This window comes from Anabrus simplex, chromosome 6, assembly GCF_040414725.1.
Source record: "Anabrus simplex isolate iqAnaSimp1 chromosome 6, ASM4041472v1, whole genome shotgun sequence".
In the NCBI taxonomy this organism is placed as follows: Eukaryota; Metazoa; Arthropoda; class Insecta; order Orthoptera; family Tettigoniidae; genus Anabrus; species Anabrus simplex.
In genome coordinates this window covers 348,163,185-348,171,710 of record NC_090270.1, presented here as the reverse complement: position 1 = coordinate 348,171,710, position 8,526 = coordinate 348,163,185, and the positions used below count along the sequence as shown (strand labels likewise).

Here is an 8,526-nt window from a genome sequence, read left to right as displayed (position 1 = left end):
GACCTGTAGGAGGGAAGCACAGCCTGGTAGAAACGTCCCGCCTACCCCGGGCAACAAAGCCAGGACCGAATATCTCTAGGCCTATTCACAATCGAAAAGAAGCCCATATATAGTATATCTACACCAGGCGGTATTACTAATTGTTCCAATATTACAGCCGATCGCGTCCTCCCTCAAGTTGGACAGCTTGAGGTAGACAGAAGCTTCCGAGGGAGCTGCCTACAGAGAACAACTTCAGAAAAAATTGGATGAGAACAAGAGATACAATGATAGGACCCATCTTAAGACACCCAGGACTTATTCAGTTGGTTTTAGAACGATGTGTAGGCGGTAAGAACTGTAGGGGTAGACCAAGGTACGGACATGACAAGCACATGTAGGATGCAATAGTTACATAGAAACGAAAAGGTTGGCACAGGATAGGGTGGCGTGGAGGGCTGCATCAAACCAGTCTACGGACTGGTGACTCAAACAACAAACAACAACAGTAGGCTAAGGCTATTAAAAAAAAAAAACAACTACCGCTACTACTATGTCGACGACGACGACTTTTACCTAACTTTCGTAACCGACCTTTGGTTTCAAAGCTGCCATTAAGTGAGAGTATGCCTCCTTAAAATAACCTACTGGCTGCGGCGAGAATCGATCACACTATTAGCAGCATAGAACGAAGACGATCGCGTGAACTGACTTCAAATAATAGTATTAAAGTTTGAGGTTACGTCGAATGTAATTACAAAAAGGCTACGCAATTACTTCTTTGACTTACAAGTACAGCGGCATACCTAACCTCAAAAAAGAATAAGGTCAGTAAAGTGCGAAACCGCGAGAATGCTATGTCCCTTTCGACGTGTAAGGAACTTTTTCTTTCTTTCTTTCTTTCTTTCTTTCTTTCTTTCTTTCTTTCTCCTGGTCCGAACGACGCCGGGAATTGCAGGAATACGTGTTGGGTTAACACGTTGGACGTTCAATTCTTACTTGCAGATGGAAATCAGGAAGGAAGGAAGGAAGGAAGGAAGGAAGGAAGGAAGGATCTAACACAGGGTAGATGCACGGTTAACACAACTTCTCTCGCCATGTGGATTCGGTGTGATTATACGGCTGGATGCCCTTCCTGACTACAACCTTCCTTCCTTCCTTCCTTCCTTCCTTCCTTCCTTCCTTCTTCTTCTTCTTCTACTACTACTACTACTACTACTACTACTACTACTACTACTACTCAAGTTTGTGCTGTAAAAGAATACCCTGTGAAGAAAACAGGAGGTTTAAGAGTCCTCTTCCCTCAAATATCAATTGAAGTACCGTAATGAGGGATACCGAGTCATTTACATTCATGGGAGGATATGCGTAAAGGGACCTGATGATTTTTAGGCCAGCTGCGCTAGGGTTACTCTTCGTATGACTAGACCAGACCAGTACCGGTACGGTACCTCAAGATTTTTATTTTTTCTTAATTAGTTTAGGTGATCCAAGCCTAACCTGCAGTATATTGCACCCGAAATATCTAGCATCTACCCTGTAATGAGAAGATGCAGGCCTCCCTCCCAGTTTTCAAGACTGGTGATGATAAAAGTGTGCGTAATTTAGCTTGAAGTTAGCAGATCCACGATCAGTTTATGCCCCTTTTGCTCGGTTCGCTGCAATCATGTCTTAGAACAGGGTCTCCATTCTAGGCCTATCAATTCCTGCGAACTCGTGAAAGCAATCAGGTAATGAAGATGATGATTGTAGTTATTAACATTAAGAAGAGAAGTTGAGGTGTTTGTCTTCAGCAGAAAAGAGGATATAGGACCCGGGTAGCAGTGAAAGGGCGACCGTGTTAGACGCAGGATACCTAACCTCCCTATTCTTTGAATTCTAACCGGTAGTACTAAGGTAAGGAGGAAAAAGTAGGACGTACAGGTACGCAGTGTTCAGGTGCTGGGCAAATGGACGTATTATTGCCGAAGTACGAAAAATCCGTACCGGCCTAACAGGAAGTAGTAGTGGTAGGTAGTGAAAAATGTTATTTACTTTACGCCCCACTAACTACTATTTACCGTTTCCGGAGACGCCGCTGAGGCGAAATTTTGTCCCGCAGGAGTTCTTCTATTTTACGTGCCCGTAAATCTACAGGCATTAGGCCGACGTGTTTGGCCATTCAAATACCAAGGGAGTGAACCGGAATCGAACTCGCCAAGTTGAGCTCAGAATGGCCTATTTAAATCCAGGACGGTAACGGTAATGATATGGGGAGTTGAGGTTAGTTCTATGGAATTCATCACTTGCCGAAAGGTCGGTCAGCCGACGTGCAGGCTACTGAAATCGAGCACTTTCCTCACGTCACCTAACCTAAAACGTCACGACACTTTCAACTAACACTTGTCGTCGAAAACGTTACTTTCTCAGTCTTATTAGGAAACCGTCTCATCTTAGGTAGAAATGCAAAGTCCTGGGAGTCAATGCTACGATTTGTCGGAACACGCGCACAAGGGTCACTCTCCTGCACTAGTACATCATCGTTCGTAAGCAAGCTTATGAGAGACGCCCAGTTACCTGCAGAGAATAGCGCACAACAGACTTGCAACTTATTACCGAACGTCGTCGTTATATCAACGGGTCAGCGATAGTATCTTATCTTACCTGAAAGAACATAAAATGAAATCATTTTTCGCCTCTTTGAAGGGCTGCTACATGCGGCGTGCGGTTGCTAGGACACGGCTTTCATTGTTATCACGACAGTGTCGATGACGTTGTTTGGAAACCATCTTCCTCGCGATTTTCTTGGCGGGCAGGGAGATTCGAACCCACGTTCCGCCCTGGCACTGATTACCCTTCTTACCTGTAATCTTACGCGAAATAGGACGTAGTAGAATGAAGAGTTAAGAATCCGTGAGGGGCCGCCTACAGACAGGGCACACTATGCTGCACTAACCTAAAAGAAAAATAACAGCACACACACACACACACACACACACACACACACACACACACACACACACACACTCTCTCTCTCTCTCTCTCTCTCTCTCTCTCTCTCTCGCATAATCATCATCATCATCATCATCATCATCATCATCATCATCAGGTCAGGTTAGGCGGGCACCTCGGAGGAAGTTAAGTATCTACAATAAACTTGAATCATGTTGGAAAGTTAAGAACATCTGGTTAGTTTCACATGTAACAAAAATCGATCAATTTCGACATTTGTGCAGCCGTAAGGCTAAAGTTGATGATAAAGGGTTATTTAGAGATCAGAATAGTAGGTAAAAAGGGAATTGAGCCAACGGCACGTGGTGTTCCCAAGCGGTCACCCATCCAAGTACTGACCACGCCCAATGTTGCTTAACTGCGGTGATCGGACGAGAACCGGTGTATTCAACATGGTATGGCCGTTGGCGAGAAAGGAAGTCTTCATTGATGCATGTGTACAGAAGGCAACGGTTATTTATTCTTTGGAGGTGGGCGGGCGCGTTGTCGAGACGAGACTTTGCTCGGAGATCGCGATGGAGGAGCGTACGAGGGCGGTACTGAGCGCGCGCGGCGGGGCGCGGCGGAACCTAACCCGAGTAGTTTTAACCTCACTTCGTCGTAACCTAACCCCAACTCGACCCAGGGCCTACATTCAATCCCAACCAATCTCCTCAAGAAAGAAAAGAAAGAAAGAAAGACCCAGGGCCCCGTGGTAGTAGTAGTAGTAGTAGTAGTTGTTGTTGTTGTTGTTGACGGCGGTGCGATTGTCGTTTCAAGCGGCAAAAGGACTGAATAATCCGTCCGGCTATGATGGTGTTAACGACGACGATTATTATTATTATTATTATTATTATTATTATTATTATTATTATTATTATTATGAGGTTTTCCAATTTCTTTTGACCTTAAAGTAACAATGCTAACCACTTTGATGTGATGTCCCCCTTTTCACTTGCCTTTGGTTTGCTTAAGGGTAAGAGGCTAACACAACTGCTCTTTTTTTTAAAGGTGTGGTGGCCCTGAAAAGGGCCGTTTCTTAAGAAGGGTGGTTATTCCCTGTAGCTCCTTACTTGGAGCTGGTGTATTTGGTGACTGCCTTGGTGCCCTCGCTGACGGCGTGCTTGGCCAGCTCTCCGGGCAGCAAGAGACGGACGGCAGTCTGGATCTCCCGACTAGTGATGGTGGAGCGCTTGTTGTAGTGGGCCAGACGGGAAGCCTCCGCGGCGATACGCTCGAAGATGTCGTTGACGAAGCTGTTCATGATGCTCATCGCCTTGCTGGAGATGCCAGTATCAGGGTGTACCTGTTTAAGTACTTTGTAGATGTAGATGGCGTAGCTCTCCTTCCTCTTGCGCTTCTTCTTCTTATCTCCCTTGGAGATGTTCTTCTGGGCCTTGCCGGCTTTCTTGGCGGCCTTTCCGCTAGTCTTAGGAGGCATGGTTGTCTCGTGTAGCTACTGAGAATCCCGGTTTCAGCGTGTATTTGAAAGAAAACGCCTGTGTCGTACTAGCCAATGGGGGCGAACTAGCTGCAGCCTCATTGGCTGGCTCGCTGCCTCGCGTAACCTGCCAGAGTACAAAACTGGTGGTCACAAGGCTGCAAAATACCATTTGGTGCGAAGCAGACTAGCAGAGCATCATGTCAGGACGAGGCAAGGGAGGAAAAGTTAAGGGCAAGTCCAAAAGCCGTTCCAGCCGTGCAGGCCTGCAGTTTCCTGTCGGGCGTATCCACCGTCTCCTCCGCAAGGGAAACTATGCAGAGCGAGTGGGTGCTGGTGCCCCCGTGTACCTGGCTGCGGTCATGGAGCGGTCATGGAGTACCTGGCTGCTGAAGTTCTTGAGTTGGCAGGCAATGCAGCCCGTGACAACAAGAAGACGAGGATCATCCCCCGTCACTTGCAGTTGGCCATACGTAATGATGAGGAGTTAAACAAACTCCTGTCTGGTGTGACCATTGCCCAGGGAGGTGTGCTGCCCAATATTCAGGCAGTGCTCCTGCCCAAGAAGACCGAGAAGAAGGCTTAATTGCCTTAGCCTTGGTTTCCCAGGCAAAAATTTAAAAAACGGCCCTTTTCAGGGCCACCAGCTGGTTAAGGAAAGAGTTGCTTGTCAGGCTTTATTGCTCAGTAGTAAAGGAGGTGTCAAAAGAGAAAGAGCAGTACAGTACAGTACATACAGGTCTCTAATAATAATAATAATAATAATAATAGTGAAACCAAGAACAACAACAACTACAACAACAGCAAAGAGAAGAATTGTGTTTAGTGTCCCTTCAGTAGCAACAGATGCTGGAATTTAGTGTTTAGGACAGAAAATAGCCTAGCCAACTTAATGATATATTACACAGTTCATTAATTGAAGGAAGGAAGGAAGGAAGGAAGGAAGGAAGGAAGGAAGGAAGGAAGGAAGGAAGGAAGGAAGGAAGGTTGCATAAGAAGTACTTTTAATATCATACCAGTTTACGGTATAACCTTCAAAACTGGAGTAGGTTATCAGAGTAGAATGAACCAGAGGAATAGGCACGTTTTAGCATTTATTTATTTATTTATTTATTTATTTATTTATTTATTTATTTATTTATTTATTTATTTAGAAAGAAGCCAAGTGATTAGTTTCTGAATGAAAGAAAGAAAGAAAGAAAGAGGATCAGATACAGATATCTAGTGTCCATTAAAAATAAACTTCAGACTAGACTTCATTACTAACGTTGAGGGCATATTTTCTTCTCTGCAGGGCTCGAGGAGAAGTGTACTGTACAGTACAGTACAGTACAGTACCTCCTAGGAAGAAGTGCTGCACAAGCAATGCTAGAGGAGTACTGGACACGGGACACAGAGCTCTTTTGAGAGGTAAGTGGTGGCCCTGAAAAGGGCCGTTTTTTTTAAACACTGCATGCCCCCTGCCGGGAGCACGCTCGGAAGAGATCTAACCGCCGAAACCGTAAAGGGTACGTCCCTGTCTCTTGAGGGCGTACACTACGTCCATGGCGGTCACGGTCTTCCTCTTGGCGTGCTCGGTGTATGTTACGGCATCCCGGATGACGTTCTCCAGGAAAACCTTGAGCACGCCACGAGTCTCCTCGTAGATTAGGCCCGAGATACGCTTGACCCCACCTCTGCGGGCGAGACGTCTGATGGCAGGCTTGGTGATGCCCTGGATGTTGTCTCGGAGCACCTTCCTGTGACGCTTGGCGCCTCCTTTGCCGAGTCCCTTTCCTCCCTTGCCTCGTCCGGTCATGGTAGATCAGTACAACAGCGAGTTCAGAGCTCGAATGTGCCAGGCCCCGCTTTTGCTTGTGCTTTTGTTGAACGAGCCTGGCCCCGGTGACGTCGGCAACTGGCTAGCGAATGGCAGCGCTGCTGCAGCACAGGGAGGGGGAAGCGAAGGAATAAAACAAGGCGAGCGGGAGCAAGCTCTTTTATTCTCCCTGCAGCGTGTCGACAGTGAGTACCGTACGTCATGGCCCGGACGAAGCAGACTGCACGTAAATCCACCGGAGGCAAGGCCCCCCGCAAGCAGCTGGCAACCAAGGCTGCCCGTAAGAGCGCGCCTGCCACGGGTGGAGTGAAGAAGCCTCATCGGTACAGACCCGGTACCGTGGCCCTCCGTGAGATCAGGCGCTACCAGAAGAGCACCGAGCTGCTCATCCGCAAGCTGCCTTTCCAGCGGCTCGTGAGAGAAATAGCTCAGGACTTCAAGACCGACCTGCGCTTCCAGAGCTCGGCCGTCATGGCCTTGCAGGAGGCCAGCGAAGCCTACCTGGTGGGTCTTTTCGAAGACACCAACTTGTGTGCCATCCATGCCAAGCGTGTCACCATCATGCCGAAGGACATCCAGCTCGCCCGCCGCATCCGAGGGGAGCGTGCCTAAGTCCGGAGCTTGCTTAACGCTGGACCTTTCACCAAACGGCCCTTTTCAGGGCCACCAAAATATCCCAGAAAGAGCAGTCGTAGTCTCTGAGCTAGCACGGGCAGTGAATTAAAATATTTTTTAAAAATAAATAAATAATAATAATATAAATCTTGATGATGATGGTGGTGGTGGTTGTTGTTGGGATGATGTGAACATTCCAAGTGCAATCACAGTAAAGAAAAAACTGAATAATAATAATAATAATAATAATAATAATAATAATAATAATAATAATGACAAAGTATATACATCTTGAAGGCGGTGGTTGTAGTTTTTTTTTTTTTAATTCCAGGGGTCGATGGGAAGAGTCCTAGAGCAATCACAGTAAAGAAAATAGTGAATAATAAAGGTGGTGATAATAATAATAATAATAATAATAATAATAATAATAATAATAATAATAATAACAAAGTATATAAATCTTGAAGGTGGTTGTTGCAGTTGTTGTGCCAAGGGGATTAAGGAAAACTCCAAGTGCAATAACAGTAAAGAAAACACTAAATAATGATGATGATGATGATGATGATGATAATAATAATAATAATAATAATAATAATAAAAACAACAACAGAGTAGCGGGGCACTTATGCAGACTTGCCCCTTTACGAGACAAAGGTAGGAGGGGGGGCCAGGTTTCACGCTCAAGACTTCATAGGCTCTTTTAGAAAGAAGGTGATGGCCCTGATAAGGGCCGTTTTTCCTCTGCTCCCACGGGAGCAAGAGGTGCGGGTGGAAGGAAGCAAGATCATGAAATGACCTCACTTCCTTTTAGCTGGTGCCTTTTTAGGCGAGGCCTTGGGCTTAGCAGCCTTTTTAGGCTTAGGTGCCTTAGGTTTCTTAGTGGGCACCTTGGCGGCCTTCTTAGCCTTGGAAGGAGCCTTCTGCTTTGGTTTGGGAGCAGGAGCTGCCTTCTTCTTCTCAGCAGGCTTTTTGGAAATGGCTTTCTTGGCTGCAGCCTTGGCTCCACCAGCCTTCTTCGCCTTGGGGATGCGCTTCTCCTTGGGGGCGGCGGACCGCTTGACAGGGGCTGCGCTGGCCTTCTCCGGCTTGGCAGCTGAGGCGAGTTTGAAGGAACCTGAAGCTCCCTTCCCCTTGGTCTGGACCAGCTCTCCGGAAGCCACAGCAGATTTCAGGTACTTCTTGATGAATGGCGCCAGCTTCTCAGAGTCCACCTTGTAGTTGGCAGAGATGTACTTCTTGATAGCTTGGAGAGAAGATCCACCTCGCTCCTTGAGGCTCTTGATGGCACTGCCCACCATCTCGGAGGTTTTCGGATGGGCAGGCTTGGTGCGAGGTTTCTTGGATGCGGAAGCCTTGTTCTTCTTGGGCGACGCCTGGGCCGGAGCCGAGGCGGGTGCAGATGCTGCCGATGCTGTTGCTGTGTCAGCCATGGTCACGGTGCGAATGTGTTAAATTTTTCCATATTTCCATATTTTCAGTTTGGACACCCCTGATGGGAGTGCCGTTTTGCGGTGCCAGTACCGGTGCGCTATGCCGCGCTCCTCACCTGGCCTGTTGTAGAAAATAAGTATAAAAAGAATAAAATATATTTGGGTGATAATAATAATAATAATAATAATAATAATAAAATGGTGAAAGTTTAACTGTATTATGTGTGCGGTTTTGTGGTATTATGGAAAATTCAACCTTATTCTGTGCGTGC

At 46.7% G+C, this 8,526-nt stretch overlaps 1 non-coding gene across 1 annotated transcript; it reads right to left on the bottom strand.

Annotated features, from left to right (window-relative positions):
* Positions 1-3,260: 3,260 nt before the first annotated feature.
* Positions 3,261-3,379, bottom strand: LOC137501400 (5S ribosomal RNA). Its single transcript, XR_011018543.1, has one exon. It is a non-coding gene; the product is annotated as a 5S ribosomal RNA (ribosomal RNA).
* Between the last annotated feature and the right edge of the window lie 5,147 nt (positions 3,380-8,526).